Here is a 16,044-nt window from a genome sequence, read left to right as displayed (position 1 = left end):
AGAGGTTTTCAAAGCTGGTCTGCCTCTTGTTCAAGGAAAGCCCCTGGTGGGCCGGACCGGTTTGTTTATCTGCCGCGTCCGCAGGTTCAGCCAATCGTGTCTCCAACTGGCCTCAGTTCGCCGCTCCAGGCCAATGGGGGCTGCTGGAAGCGGCGCGGGCCAAGGCACGTGCTGGCCGCCCTTCCCGCAGCCCCCATTGGCCTGGAGCAGCGAACCCCAGCCAGTGGGGAGCCATGATTGGCCAAACCTGCGGACGCTGCAGGTAAACAAACCAGTCCGACCCGCCAGGGGCTTTCCCTGAACAAGTGGAGGACCGGCTTTGAGAACCAATGATCTAGACTTAAGGAACTAAACTTAGCAGCAGCTGTTTCTTGCACCTCCACCATACTCTTCTCTGTTCTACACTTTTCTTCAGGAAAGTGCATGGTTACATCCATTTGAGATGGAGATATGGACCCTGCAGTAGCTGCCAGGTTATCCGCACTCTGACTAACTAGAAGATCAGGCACCTCCTCACATCCTCACTGGGGCCGGAAGGCTCCCCATGAACATTTGTGTCTGTGTATCTCAGGAGAGCTCCTTCCTGCTTAGATATAAAAGCTTCCTTTGCTTTCTTTCTTTTTCTGAATGCTGCCCCAGGGGGGCATTTTTTTCTTTCACTCATGACTGCTGTTCTGTGCCAGCTATAGTGGCTCTCAACACTTAGTTGAATGATTGAGTAGCAAGCTGGTAGCAGGGCCTGAGTGAGGGAAGATATCAGCGTCTTAAGGGCCTAACTGGCTCCTACTACTTCAGTTGACTGCCTGTTCTCCTCAAGTGGGTTCAGGGAAGCAGCAGGAAACAGGAAGCTCCCTGAGAAGCTGGTGTTAATCAGTTCAGGCTCCTGGGGGTGCTAGAGAGGTACATAAGAGGCTCCTCCTCCTCTCTCTCCCTGCAGCTCCTGCTGCTTTCTGTTATTCCCTCTCACCTTTTCTCCTGCCTGCCTGTTATGTCTCTTGTGCCCTCCTTCCTCCAGCACAGCACTCCACCATCTCTGTGCATCTAGAGCAGAGAGAATACATATGCACCAGCAGCAGACACAATTTTCTACACTCTGGGTCCTAGTGGTGCCCCCCCCCGACACACACACACAGCCTGGCACCCGAGGCGGCCGCCTCAGTTCACCTCATGGTAAGGCCAGCCCTGAGGATCTACCAAATGAAATAAGAAGGCTTGCTTGATACCCATATGGAGAACTGCTGGGTGGAGCTCAGGCAGGAGAGGAGAACCAAGCAACAAGCCCTGGGACAGTGCCTCACAACCTGACTGCACTTTGTTAAACTGCACAACAAACTGTTTCTTTTCGTTGTGGCATTAGAAGGCCAGGCAGCCATTTTGTAGCTAAATTTCAATTGTTACGGGAGTAGCAAGGGGCATACAGCATGAGACTCCTTGTTTCTGGTGAGCTGTGACATCTATATATTTCTCCTGTTATTTCTTTCTATTTTATTGCTACAAATAAAATGTAGTCTAGTGTAACTTACTTGCTATCTGGAGAATAATATTTTCCTTTATTGATTTCCTAGCTCCTAACTTAAAAAATAGGCATCCTGGGAAAAGTTGCACATGAATCGTAGGGTTTGGTTCAATTCCCAATTAAGTTATTAACAAAACTCCCACTGACTTCAATTGAAGCAGGACAAAGGCCATACTACATATTTTGTGTAATGCAATACATTCTCTGTTCTGAAACAAGTTAGAAAGTAAGACAGTTTATATTATTTTGTGTCTGGCTTCCCTGTTCTTATTCCCAGAGCATAAAAATTTCAAGTCCTAATTATGGATGATCAGGGAAGAGAGATTATTTTATCTTGAGTCTTCATCTTGACTTTATTCCAGATCTCTACGACTGTGTATACCTAATTACAGCATCTTTAGTACTGGCCCAGGGTAACTAGAAATAACCAATATTAGCATAGGCTATCTCAATAACTATCCAGTGGTACTGTTTCCTACTATCAGTCCAATATGTTATGGTAACTATATTAGCTGCCCAGCAATATTGTCTGAAGTTCTGTAGCCTGAAACCTCCATTAGCAGATGCTAAATACAAAAGTTAGTTTTTTACTTCTAGGTCTTGCAAAAGGCCATAAAAATGAGTGGTCAGCTTGTCCAATTTCTAAAGAATTTTTCCAAGATTTGAATGGGCAACATATAAAAATACTAAAAGTGCTCTTGGCAGGCTATTCATTTGGATTGAGTTCCTACTGCCAAGCCAACTAATGAATAGCTTACTCCAAGATAGGACTTCCGTATGAATTTTCTATAGCAATGGTAAGAGTTTCTATTTATATAATTCTGATAGGTTGCCAGTATGTGAAGGTTTTTGGGATTTTTCCCTCCTTCCTTTCCCTCTTCATTAAAAGGGACATTAGTATTACAGCTTTGATGTCTTTGGGACAAACCTGCCAGCAAAGCTCCAAAATTCTGTTGCTAAACTTTATACCTTGATAAACTCAATTAATTTAAAACAGAAATAAGAGTTGGCAAGACATTTCTGAGTTGGCAAATAAAGCCTGATCCAAAGCCTACTGAAGCCAATGGAAAGCCTCTCATTCCCTTTAGAGGGCTTTGTATCAGGTCCTAAAAGAAGAGTTGAAATTTGTGCTCTATTTGACATAAAACCAGAGATTCATATTTCATTTCATACTTGTATTGCTAGATGAAGATCAAAGGGGAGAAGGAAAGCCCCTGTTTAATTGCTCCCCTAAAATGTAGTTCTTTTGCCAGTTCCACATTTATAAGGATCCTGCTATAAAGTAAGACATCCAGTATCTAAATCTGAGTCTAAAACTATACCTCTCCAAACATCCCAAAAGAAAGGAACACTTAACCCAGTCAAATGCTTTATTTGTATCAAGAGAAAGGATCAGTTACTTGTTATTTAATCAGCCCAAATGGATGCAGTTCAAGGTATGCCTCAGATTATCAAGGATTCCCCTCCAATAATAAAGTCCAGTTGACAGTTATTAACCAATTTATGGTTAATCTCAAGCCTCATTTCTAGAATATTTGCAGAGTTCTTCACATCCATGTTGAAAAGTATGATTGGAACATACTCCAGAGGAAGATTTCTGATTGTTAACATGTAACTGGAGACTTTTCACAACCAAAGTCTGATATGCTTCTAAGCAACCTAAAAGAAATGTAGCCACAGGTTTTGCTCCAATTTTAAGCTAACAAAGGACTTCTCCACTACTTTAAACAGACAGAAAAGCTCATGTAGTGCTGCTTTTTTAAAATGATCAAAATCAGGTGGACCTGTTTTTATTTTATCATTATAATGGGATATGTGCAATTTTGTTTTCAAATCTTAAAGACTTGCCTAATGATCTTTGGATCTCTGTAATCATTTCAAATTTTTTCTTATTCTTCCCTATAATCCTTTTCTTCAGAAAGATTTTCCAGAACAATAATAAGTTTTAATTAGACTATCCATTCTATTAAACCCACCAGGTAAGGGATTTTACCAAAGTTCACCACAGTATTGTTTAATCTTTCTCAATCTTTTATATCCTAAGACAATTCTCCTCCTTCTAAGCTTCCAGGTGCATATCTTTTCCCCACAAATAAAGATCTGCATTTCATTCCATATCAATATAGTGATCACTTCAATTACATTCACACTTCTTAACCTACTATGGAGACCAACATCCACCATTTTTCTCTTTAGAGTGTCATGGTGCTTCTAACAAACAATTTCTTCTCTCATATACAAACCCACATACCATACATATCTACAAGAAAATATCCATGTAATAGTAACAACACAACATCTCACTCAGTTACACATAAAAAAAGAGACTTGTCTGTATCTTTAAAGAGAGAGATAATTGTGAAAGTGAAAAAAATAATACTTGGTTTGTGTTCTTGATCTCCTTTTTCTTTGTGTATCCAGAGCAGGATCCATATAAGAATAAAGGGTAAATAAATAAAACCTTTTCTTTCCCCCCGTTTTGTCTCCCATGTGCTTATAGTGTTAACAACTTGAGACTTTTTTCCTTCTTCCAATCTAATGTAGTTAGCAAATGTAAATAAATCAAACATTATTTTCTACCCTATCCAGGGAAAACTTCCAGTAGTAATTACAGAAAATTCAGACTTGATCAGCCAGTATATATGATGCCATATTGGAAATTTGTTGCATGGCCTGGAGGGTAGTTTAGTTTCTCTACGAGAAGTGAGGCTACCCTGCCTATGAACATATTCTTGGATGTCAAGAAATGTTTTGGCTTCCTCTGACATTGTCAAGAATTTGGACATTCTACTGTGACTATAATAGTACGGTTGTGCCAGATACTAGAGTGCAAATTGCATGCCCAAGTCCTTATGCTTTTTTCCCCTTCTTTTTTCTGTAGAAGCATGGGAATAAATTCTTTCTCTGGGTTTCTGCACTGAAATCAGGAAAAAACACTTAATGATTTCCATTATATTGTACAGAATCCATCTCATGTTAACCATAGGAACGTTTCCCTTATCCTAATATTTTAATTACATCTGCACAAGTTCTATATCTCGGGGTAGATTTGGCTGTACGTTTCTATGAGTCCATTCCAGGAGCAGTATTTTTTGTGGGAAAATCCCCTTTAGCAAAGAGTTAAATGGAAGGATGTGACTATCCCATCTCCCATCTGTTTATCCAACCAGTCTGTAACTGATCTGCAGAATCTTCCATATTATCAGACAGTCTTAAGTTCAGTTTTCCTTTTACTTAGGTAGGTAGAGGCAGAGAACTTGCCAAGCTACTACATTTCCCATCCACAGTTCAGCATCCGACTCTTTTGTATCCTCCCCCTCATCTCTTCCAGCTTGAGCAGGGAGCAAGATGCTGACTTCTCTTCAGATTACGCCATAAAGTCTATCCAGAATTCTATTGTTTTCTCACTCCCACTCCCTGCCCCCCACTTGTAGAATGTTTCCCCCAGGTTTATATTTGAGTTATACTTCGGGGGAGGGGGATGGATATAATGTAGTGATTCTGGTGGGGCAGCTGGGATTCAGGAACCCAGAGCTTAGAATGAATCAAGTTACTACCATTTGGATCATTCCCCCCCCCCCCACTAGCCCCCATTTAATGCACCGAGCTGGATTCTGTGCTGCACCTCCTAAGAAGGGAAATACAGAAGGCATGGGAGAGGGGAAGGAATGGGTGCAGAGTGAGTTTTATAACACCTTTGTCCCATCTGGATTCTGGGCTGCTGCAGAGGTCAAAATGCCCCCTGGTATAAGTTAAAGCATCCCCAGTGACTGCTCTAGCTTACAGCAGCTTCCCCACAGCTGTGTGTCTATGGGCTTTACTGAAGCCCAGAATCTCTGTAGCACTCAACTCTACAGGCACACCCTTTCTTACCTATGGAACTCCCCTTATGCTATTAAAAGAGGGCAGCACGGTGCAGCCCACAACAACCCTATACTTCTCATGCCAAGTGAATTCTCCCAAGCCCCGGGTATCTCTTGCAGAGCCCCTATGCACAGCGGTGTATAAGGGCATGAATGCAAGGCAGAATCAGTCTCACTGTTTTTGATCCCTATTTTAGTCATCTCATTCAATCAAGATTGTTGCTCTCCCTACTGTTAAGTACGGTCTCTCTCAGCTATTACATATACTGCTAGTGTAATCCACACACCTTACACTAACAAGGTGGCAAATACAATTTTTCATATCTATATCCTAGCCAGGAGTTTACAAATACAGGAACAAAATCCATAAGATGTCAATACAGGGTTTTAAAAATAAAACTATGAAAACATGACAGGGAAGTTAAACCTACTTTGTGTAATTTGGCTAAAGTTATCAAGTTGCAAGACGATTTATTCATGGGCAATCACAAGGGTTTTTAAAGTCTAGTTCTCACTAGAGAATAAGAAAAAGTATTATATAATAAGGAAACAATGCCTTTTTATAGTCTTGGCTAAATCCAAGAATATTTTCAGTTTAAGAGTGTTCATAATCTCCTAAAAACTGACACAATTATTGCATTACTTATCCATACAAGTAAGACATCTAAAAATATGTTTCCTGGACAGTTTTCTAAATGTGACCTACAGTATGATAAACAGTACTGTATGCTTGAGCCACATTTACATGTAGGTCCTATCCTGTAATTAAAGACAGATTTCAAGTGCGTCTGTGCATACGGAAAAAAAATACATAAATATCCCAGAGTCAAAGATGCTCCAAAGGAAAGTAAGGTTCTGCTGGCATAAGGCCCCTCGGACATGCAATGAATATCACCAAATAAAATACATTTCCTCCGTTAACAGTAAAACTCCTTACGGTCTCAAAAAAGCTTCCCTAAAATTACAGCTACTGAAAAGATTTTTCTAAACAGAATGACAAGCAATAGGACATAGAAAGGTCCAGTCAAATTAACCTTGGTTCTGGTACAAAGTATAATAATAAAATAAGATATAATTTGTATTTATATAGCACCTTAAGAAGCTCAGGATACTAATGTGCTTAAATCATTAATAAATTAAACCTCAAACACTTCTGTGAAATAGAAATAATTTTGTGGATTCACAGATTTTTTAAGGCCAGAAGAGACCATTATCTCCATTTTTCCAGTCTGACCTCCTGTAACATACTGAAGAATCTGGCACTCAGCTGGCACAGCTGCACCTGTTATAGTGGATTCATAGATTTCAAGGCCAGAAGGGACTGCTGTGATCATCTAGTCGGGATTAGGGTGACTAGATGTCCCAATTTTATAGGGACAGTCCCGATTTTGGGGTCTTTTTCTTATATAGGCTCCTATTACCCCCCACTCCCTGTCCCAATTTTTCACACTTGCTGTCTGGTCACCCTACATCGGATTCCTGTATAGCACAGCCCATTTAATCTAGTTTCTCCCATACTAAGCCCAATACAGGAATAAGTATAGCAACATTTCCCAATTTTTCATATGGGAAGAGATGAGGTACAGAGTTTTTCTTGACTAGGCTAAAAGGCACTATTTTAGATGGTGTTAGCTAGCCTTTTCTAATTAACATGTTCTTTTGCAGAACAAGGGAATTATAGTTTAGCCCATGCTAATTTGTTAGAATGAAGTTTATGCTGCCTGCATAGGATGATACTGTGTATCTGCTTCCTAAAAGTTACACAACTTTTTTTTTTAAAACAGACTCAACATATTACTTTCATTTGCTCTCCAATATGGAGAACCTGGCAGTCTGGATAACAGCTCAAGGATACGAGCAAGTCAGTTTGTATCAAAGCACAGCTCTATGAGAGAGCAGCACAAATACCAACTAATGAAACACTTATTCTATTGAAAACTAGTTCAGACATTACACTAATTAATACAAAGGATTATAATCAATCCAATCACTTCATGACTACAACATGGTAGTAAAATCCACTTAATCAGAAAGCCATTAAATGCGAGGACTGGTTAATTGGGATGCTTGCTAGGGAATCCTAATAGCTCTTGATGTTATCTTAGAAGACAATTCTATGGTTAATTGGTATAGGTTTGCCTAATTACCCACTTATAGCCAAATCCTGCAATCCTTTCTCTGTCCTTCAATAGAAGTTTTGAATAAAGACTGAAGAAATTGGCTCTCAGTTGGCACAATTGCACCTTTTTATAGTGTATTCATAGATTCAAAGGCCAGAAGGGATCACTGTGATCATCTAGTCTGATTCCAGAATAACACAGGTCATAGAACTTCCCCAAATAAATTTCTAGAGCAGATCTTTTAGAAAAACAATCAAACTTGATTTAAAAATTGTTAGTGATGGAGAATCCACAACTCTTGGTAAATTGTTCCAATGGTAAATTAGTATCGCTGTTAAAAATGTACACCTTACATCCACCTGAATTTGTCTAGCTTCAACTTCCAGCCATTGCATCCTGTTATACTTTTCTCTGCTAGACTGAAGAGCCCATTATTAAATATTAGTTCCCTTTGTAGATATGTATAGACTGTAATCAAGTCACCCCTTAACTTTCCCTTTGTTAAGACAAATACATTGAGCTGTTCGACTCTATCACTAATAGGCATGTTTTCCTAATCCTTTATTCATTCTTGTGGCTCTTCTCTGAACCCCTCCAATTTATCAACATCCTTCTTGAATTGTGGGCACCAGAACTGGGCACGGTATTCCGGCAGTGGTCACACTAGTGCTAAGTAGAGAGGTAAAATAACCTCTGTACTCCTATCTGAAATTCTTGTTCATGTATCTCAGGATGATATTAGCTCTTTTGGCCACTGTGTCACACTGGGAGCTCATGTTCAGCTGGTTATCCACCATAACCCCCAAATCTTTTTCAGAGTCACTGCTTCCCAGGATAGTCCCTCATCTTGTAAGTATGGCCTATATTCTTAGTTCCTAGATGTATACATTTAGCCATATTAAAACACATTTTTTGCTTGCACCCAGTTTACCAAGTGACCCAGCGTGCTCTGAATCACTGACCTGTGCTTTTTATTTACCACTCCCACAATTGTGTGTCATCTACAGACTTTATCAGTGATGATTTTGTGCATTTTTCCAGGTCATTGAATAAAATGTCAGCATAGGGCCAAGAACCAATCTCTGCGGCATCCCACTGGAAACATACCCACTCAATGACTATTCCCCGTTTACAAATACATTTTGAGGCCTATCAGTTATTCAGCTTTTAATCCATTTAACGTGTGCCATGTTCATTTTATGTTGCTCTAGTTTTTTACATCAAAATCTCCTGCAATACCTAGTCAAACCCCTTTCAGAAGTCTAAGTTCCTTATGTTAATACTATTACCTTTATCAACCCAACTTGTAATCTCATCAAAAAAAGGTATCAAGTTAGTTTGATGGTATCTATTTTCCATAAACCCATGCTGATATGCATTAATTACATTACCCCCCTTTAATTCTTTATTAATTAAGTCCCATATCAGCCTCTCCATTATCTTGTCCAGGATCGATGTCAGGCTGACTGGCCTATAATTACCCAGGTCATCCCATTTAACCATTTTAAATTGGCACAATAGTTTTCTTCCAGTCTTCTGGAAGTTTCTCAGTGCTCCAAGACTTATTGAATATCAATATTAATGGTCCAATGAGCTCCTCAGCCAATTTTTCAAAAACTCTTGGATGCAAGTTATCTGGACCTGCTGCTTTAAAAATGTCTAACTTTAGTAGCTTCTAACATCCTCCAGAGATACTACTGGAATACAAAAAGTGTTATCACCATATGATGAGACTATATCATTTGTTTTTTCACAAAATGCAGAACAAGGGTCTTAATTGAACATGTCCGCATAGTCTGCATTATTATTGATAATTCTGCCATTTCCATCTAGTTATGACCAATACCATTGTCAGGATTTTTTTTTGTTTCTAATGTATTTTAAAAACTCCTTATTGTCCTCTACTCTGCTGGCATAGATTTCAGCTTCTATCCCTTTGCTTCCCTTATCAATTTCTATAATTCCTAACTTCAGATTTGTATTCTTTACTCTCAGCTTCCCCTTTCTTCCATTCCTTATATTTTTTATAGCGGTCTTCACTTCCCCTCTAAACCAGGTTGGTTTTTTAACCCATACAAGCCTTCTTCCTTGACTATAGCTTTTTTTGGGGCATCAAGTAAGATGTTCTTAAATTTTCCTAATCATCATTCGCATTTTTCTGATCAAATTTTTCTTCCCAGCTGATTTGGCTCATAATTGTTTTCAGCTCTGTGAAACTGGCCCTATTAAAGCTCCAAGTACTTATATATTACTTGTCTGGACTTTATTCTGCTTGCACTTTATAAATAAGTCATGATCACTTGTCCCTAAGCTACCATTAATTTTTAGTTCTGTGATCAGTTCCTCTTTATCTGTTAAAACAAGGTCTAATAAAAGAATGCCCCGTTTTGGCTGCAGCACCTTTTGAGTTAGGAAATTCTCATATATAATGTTTAGAAATTCCAGGCCTGCTTTATTACCGACAGCATGAGACCTCCACTCAAACTGAAGTCCCCCCATGATTACACAGTTTTTTTCCCCCTATAGTGCGCATAAGGAGGCGGTCATCCTGTTCCCTAGTGTGAGTTATTGGTCTGTAGCAGACACTAACTAATATCCCTATCTTGTGCTTTATCTGTTAGGACATTGATCCATATGCATTCAAGATAATTTTTTTCTGCATTATCAGTGAGGGTGTATTGGTAATTTCCACCCAATTTGGACCTGTTAATAACTTGCTTTCTTCCTGCTGCATTGCTAATCAAAGCAACCTGATAAGACTACAGTGTTTGAGACACCTGAACCTCCCCTCAAGTTGCCCTCATCATTAGTAAGGGATTTTAATATTTCAAAGGGCCTGTCTCGGAGAATTACACCTCATGCAGGAATCTTATCATTTCAGGGTCATAAAAATGTTAGTTTGCAGTATAAATGACAGGAAGAGGGGACAATGTGTTGAAGTGACCAAGATGTCTAGCTGAAGAAACTAGGATTTCTGGACCAACGTTGACGCAAAAGCCATTAACTAGCTACAGTCAATGATTAGGCTGCTTGTAGCTAAGCTTAATACACTGACTTGTACTTCCCAAATCTGTTTGTCTGTTTACAGCTGGTGGCTCTTGTCTTATACTTAGATTGTACACTCTTTGGGGGCAGGGCTTGCCTCTTTGTTCTCTGTTTGTACAACACCTAGCACAGTGGGGTCCTGATCCATGACTAGGGCTCTTATGCTCTACAGTACTATTACTACTTATAACAACAATAATAAAAGTGAAGAAAACTGTTAACCAGTCAGCTGCCACACCTGAGTGACTGATCTATTACTGATCTATTACCTTCCTCAAAAAATAAGAGTTAGGTGAACAAACCTACACACTAGTTCCGTTCTAAATAACTTCCAATAAAGGGGATTCTCACTTAACTGGCACATTTGGCTGTCCATGGAAGCCAGTGAATGAGATATCATAATGTTAATACAAGTCCTTTTTAATAAAATGATAAAGGTGAAAGACTGCTTCTGGAGAAACAGCGAAGTGGTGAGCACAAGGTGAAGATGGACAACACAAAATATTCAGCGGGTCCCATTCTTCCACTACTACATGCAAGTCTCAGGCAGTCTGGCTGTGGAGAATGGCGGTAGCACAACGCATCCTATCGGATGGAGCTGAGCTAGAGAACAGACTCCATTCCAGGTACATATACGTCCAATGAAGACAAAATGGGTCACCGAGGTGGTGGGCACTGTTTCTTTCAGGGAAAGCAGTGCAGGCTTCACAGGACGATATTCTATAGTTTATGGTTCTTTATCAAAGGTAGAGACTTAAAAAAATGGGACAGCAAAATTCTACAGTGAGATGATCAATCACCTCACTAGCAGCAATAGAAGGTTACTATGAATATCAGATTAGTAGGGGTCTGGAGAAACTAGGGTATCTCAGAGCTAAAACTAAAACCAATACATAAGGATGCTTTCCAATCATGCAGAACAAAAGGGGTCAAATCCTGCCCTCAAATGGGTGAAGGTCTGCAAGACTTCAGTGCAAATTACATTCATGGATATGAGGGCAGGATTTAACCCTAGGGCTCCCTCGTTAAGATTTTAATTTTATTGTTGTCTGTCAAGGGATCTTCCCACTGAGCCCTTTCGAATGGGGAGTGCCTCAGATTGTGTGTGTGAAGAGGAAAAACCAAAAGATTAGAGGCAAGGCTTTATTCTAACTCTCTTCCACCAACCGAGGTAGCAATGATAGCTAGTTGGGACTGATAGCCGAAAGGAACTCTGATATCATCAGACACTCTGAAGGTTTGCTTTTATTTCCTGCACTTTCTCGGGCCATTCCTGCTTCCTTAAGGGTTAGGGTTGCCAATTTTGGTTGGAGGTATTCCTGGAGGTTTCATCACTTGACATAATCTTTCATTCCTAGAGACTCCAGGACAATCCTGGGGGATTGGCAACTGTATTAAATGTAGTTCAGTTCCCCTTTTCACAGTTCCCTGCCCCCTACTACAGTGAACTGCTAGAGCGGCTTCTCTGCAATAGAGCTGCCGCCACCATGTTTCTGCCCCAATTAATTAAAGAGCTGAACGGGGATGTAGTTCCTGCTGCTGCTCGGCCAAAATCTTCCACATCCTTTGTACTGCAGAAGGCAGTGGGGGAAGGAGAGGCTTTAGGCCACACTCCTTGTTTTGGCACAGGAGCTAGCGAGTGGGGACTTCATCTTCTTCTACCCTTCTCAGAACTGGTGGGCACTGAGGCAGAAGAGCTCGGAAGCTGTCACATACCACAGATCCAGCCGTCCAGTAATTGTCAGGCAGAGCCACAGCCCCTGTTCAACACTGACTCCAGGCCCACTCTTACCTAGTAGTAGCCTCCACTTGAGAACAAGAATTGCCTTTGAATAGCCATGTGCTCCCCACAGTCATGCAGGGACTATAACACACTGCTCGATACACTTGCATAAATCTCAGTGATGCCAAGAGAATAGTTCATGTACTGGGGAAAAAGACCACGCTCCTTAGTTGTTCAAAACCACAAAGCAAAGGTATCCGTTCACACCATGTATTATCTTCCATTAATTTAATTTTTCTCTGTGCCGCCTTTCAATGAATAAGGAAATGGAAGCACGACTTCTTCCAAAGTGTTGTGATCTCAGCCAGTTTTGTGTCTCTCAATTATATTTGAAACATAATGACAGATTACAGGAAATGAGCATATGGACAGGGTGATTTATAAACTTGTTTAAACAATGTAACTTTTATCAGTCGTGCTACATTAATCACAAATATAGGAACAATTATTTTCTTGTATATGATACTCACAAGAGTGATCAGGACAAGATTTGCTGACAACATATTTTAAAAACTAAATAATACATTGCATTTGCTTTCTGGGCCAATTTAATAGTTTCATACAGATAAGAGAAATCATGTACTTTCTGCAAACAGCCAAGAGTGAACACAGAATCAAAGAGCATTTTGTTATGTATGCTGATGGAAAATAGGTCTTGACAAACAATTTTATTCTTTGATGAGATTAGAAGTGTGGTTGACAAAGGTAACTGCATATATGTAGTGTACTTAGTAAAGCCTTACAAAAGGTTTAGGCTTCAGTACTGCACAATATTCCAGTTAAAAATTAGCCCCATACAATATCAATAAAGCACACATTAAATGGATTAAGAACTGGCTAACAGACAGATCTCAAAAAGCAGCTGGCACTAGGGAGTCATTGAATGGGGGTGTTGCTAGTCGGCTTCTGCAGGGATCGGTACTAGGCCCGATGCTATTTAAATATTTTCATTGATGATCTGGAAGTAAATATAAAATTGCTGTGAATAAAATTTACAGATAACACAAAGATTGGAGAAGTGGTAAATAATGAGGAGGACAAGGAAGTCAAACAGAGCAATATGGATCACTCAATAAGCTGGGCCCATTAAAACACATTTTCTTTGAACACAGCCAAATGCAAAGTTATATATCTAGGAAACAGGAATGCAGGCCATACCTACAGGGCAGGTGGGGCAAGGGGGCACTATATACTGGAAAACAAATGCATGGGGGGGCGGGGTCAAAGCAAACAAGCCACTAAACTGTGGCCAAAATGGCTAATGAGATCCTTGGATGAATAAAATGAAAATAAACAGTCCAGTACTGACTAGGCATAGGGACCTGATTTTACCTCTGTGTACAACATTGGTGAGACATACTGGAATACTGTGTATGGTTCTGGAGTCCAGATTTTTAAAAGAACATTGAAAAACTGGAGACTGTGCAGAAGAGATCCCCAAAAATAATTCAAGGGCTAGAGAAAATGCCTTACAGTGAAAGACTTAGAGAACTTGATCTATTTAGTTTATAAAAAAAATTTCTTTTTTCAGCAGTGTCTTGATTATTGTGTATAAGTATCTACAAGGGGAGAATATACCAAGTACTAAAGGGCTCTTTAATCTAGCACAGAAAGGCATAAGAAGTAGCAATGGCTGAAAGCTGAAGCCAGACAACTGCAAATTAGAAATAATGCAGAATATTTTTTTTAATTTTTAATTTTTATTTTTAAACAGGGAGGGTGATTAATCACTGGAACAAACTACCAAGGGAAGTGGCAGATTCCCCATCACTTTTTGTTTTCAGCTCAAGACTGGAAGCCTTTCTGAAAGATATGCTTTAGCCAAACCCAAGTTATTTGGCTTTATGCAGGGGTAACTCAGTGAAATTTAATGGCGTGTGATATAAAGGAGGTCAGATGATCTAATGTTCCCTTCTGGCTTTAATCTCTATGAAAATTGTGAAAAATTAAGGCTAATGTGAATATTTATTAAGGGAATGAGAGAGAGAGAGAGAGAGAGAGAGAGAGAGAGAGGCAAATAGCTTAGGAACATTAAAAGAGAATACAAGTGTTTGTTTTGTCTCTGTATAGCGGTGTGTAAATAGATACAAAGACTGCTCATTAAAAGAATGCTACTAAGGTTGAGAAGTCAAGCACTCAAAAGTTAGGAAATGCAAGAATGAAATTTGCCCACTCCCTATCTGTACATATCCTGAAAGAGAGAAAATATATTCCATATTATCATTTGGGGTGTGAAGCAGTAATCAGGTACTTCTGAAGTGTGCTCTTCATCATTCACACAAGTACCAAAATGAAACATAGCGGGCTAAAATTCCAAGCTGAAACCACACTAATTCAATCACCTGAGGAATTCAAAATTAACTGGCAACCTGCATGGCTGGCTGTCAGGGAGCCTACCAGCAAATTGTACATTTAAAATGCTGAATGAAATGGAATGTGTGGTCTGGTGTATATATAATTACACACAAGAGGTGCTAAGCTCCCCTAGCTTTGCTTGCCCTGGAGGGAGAGAGCTATAGCTGGAGAAACCAGGGGTGGGGAAGTCAGGGTGTCATCCAAGGCAGCAGCACCCACTCTTCTGCTTGACTCCATTGTGTGGAGTCCATGGAAATCCTTTCAAAGTTGAAGGTCAGTAGAAGTGGAGGGGCAGAGCAGGAGGAACAGCTAGAGTATGTGGAATGCTCTCTATTGAGCCAGTTGGATTTCTCAGTGGTAATTAACCCAGAAAGTAATTCTGGGCCAAAGAAGCATTAACTTACTGTCTGAGCCTTCTGTCTCCTCTGGGGTGTTGGATGGGTTGGGCGCAGCACAGGGGCTGGGACAGAGCTGACTGCAGTGTGGCTGCAGAATAAACCATACAGGCAGAAGAGAGGGAGCAGCCACAAGAAGCCAGAATTCTGTGCCACAACTCTTGGATCATCAGGATGGCAAATCGGTTTCACAATGTTGCCTAGGGATATTTTACATTTCCAAGCCACACATTTTGCTGATGACACAAAACAACTTAGGTTAATCTGGAAGGGATAGGTGGGGATGGGGGAATTTATGAATTCCAGAATAACCTAAAAAATATTATTTGATCATCTCAGTTTACAGCATTCACTGTTGGTCACTTCATCTCAGGAATTCCATATGGAAAGCCAGAAAAGGTGCAAAGCAAGTGAACAGAAATTATTGAGGCAGTGGTTTCCATAACAGAAGAGATTCCCAAAGACTTGGACCCTTTTGTATGGAAAACAAAATACAGAAGATTACAGAGAGTTAAGTCTCCGCACTGTTCCCTAAAAGAATGACTATAAGGATACTTCCCACCTTCCTACAAAGACTATCTCAGCTCAGTCTGCATGGCAGCTCCTGGCCTACCATCCATCAAAGATTCTGGAAAGGATGTTGCAAGCCACCAAACCATAACCCAGTGTGACAATATTAATCTGATGGAGGGTCTATCATAGCACCTATTGGAAGGGTGGAGGGTCAAGGGCATGATATGGGTCTCCATGTATTCAGGTAGTCTGGATCAGATAAGCACCCAAATTAAAGCTCTTTAACCCTGATTTTCAATTTAAGGTTATGGACACCCACTTCAGTGGAAGCTGTGGGTGCTTAGCGCCTCTGAAAATCAGGCCCTAAACATTTCCATTTTGAGATCCAAAAACCGAGGCCCCCACCGGTAGAAAACATTTGTGAAAATCTCTAATCCTTTCTCTACTCTCTTGC

At 40.1% G+C, this 16,044-nt stretch overlaps 1 protein-coding gene across 1 annotated transcript in view; it reads right to left on the bottom strand.

Moving 5' to 3' along the window:
• Window positions 1–16,044, bottom strand: part of ADAMTSL3 (ADAMTS like 3) — a 274,919-nt gene that overhangs the window by 177,302 nt on the left and 81,573 nt on the right. The window lies entirely within an intron of this gene.

This window comes from Eretmochelys imbricata, chromosome 10 (assembly GCF_965152235.1).
Source record: "Eretmochelys imbricata isolate rEreImb1 chromosome 10, rEreImb1.hap1, whole genome shotgun sequence".
Lineage (NCBI taxonomy): Eukaryota > Metazoa > Chordata > Testudines > Cheloniidae > Eretmochelys > Eretmochelys imbricata.
The sequence above is the reverse complement of the archived record's forward strand: the minus strand, read 5'-3'. Positions and strand labels throughout refer to the sequence as shown.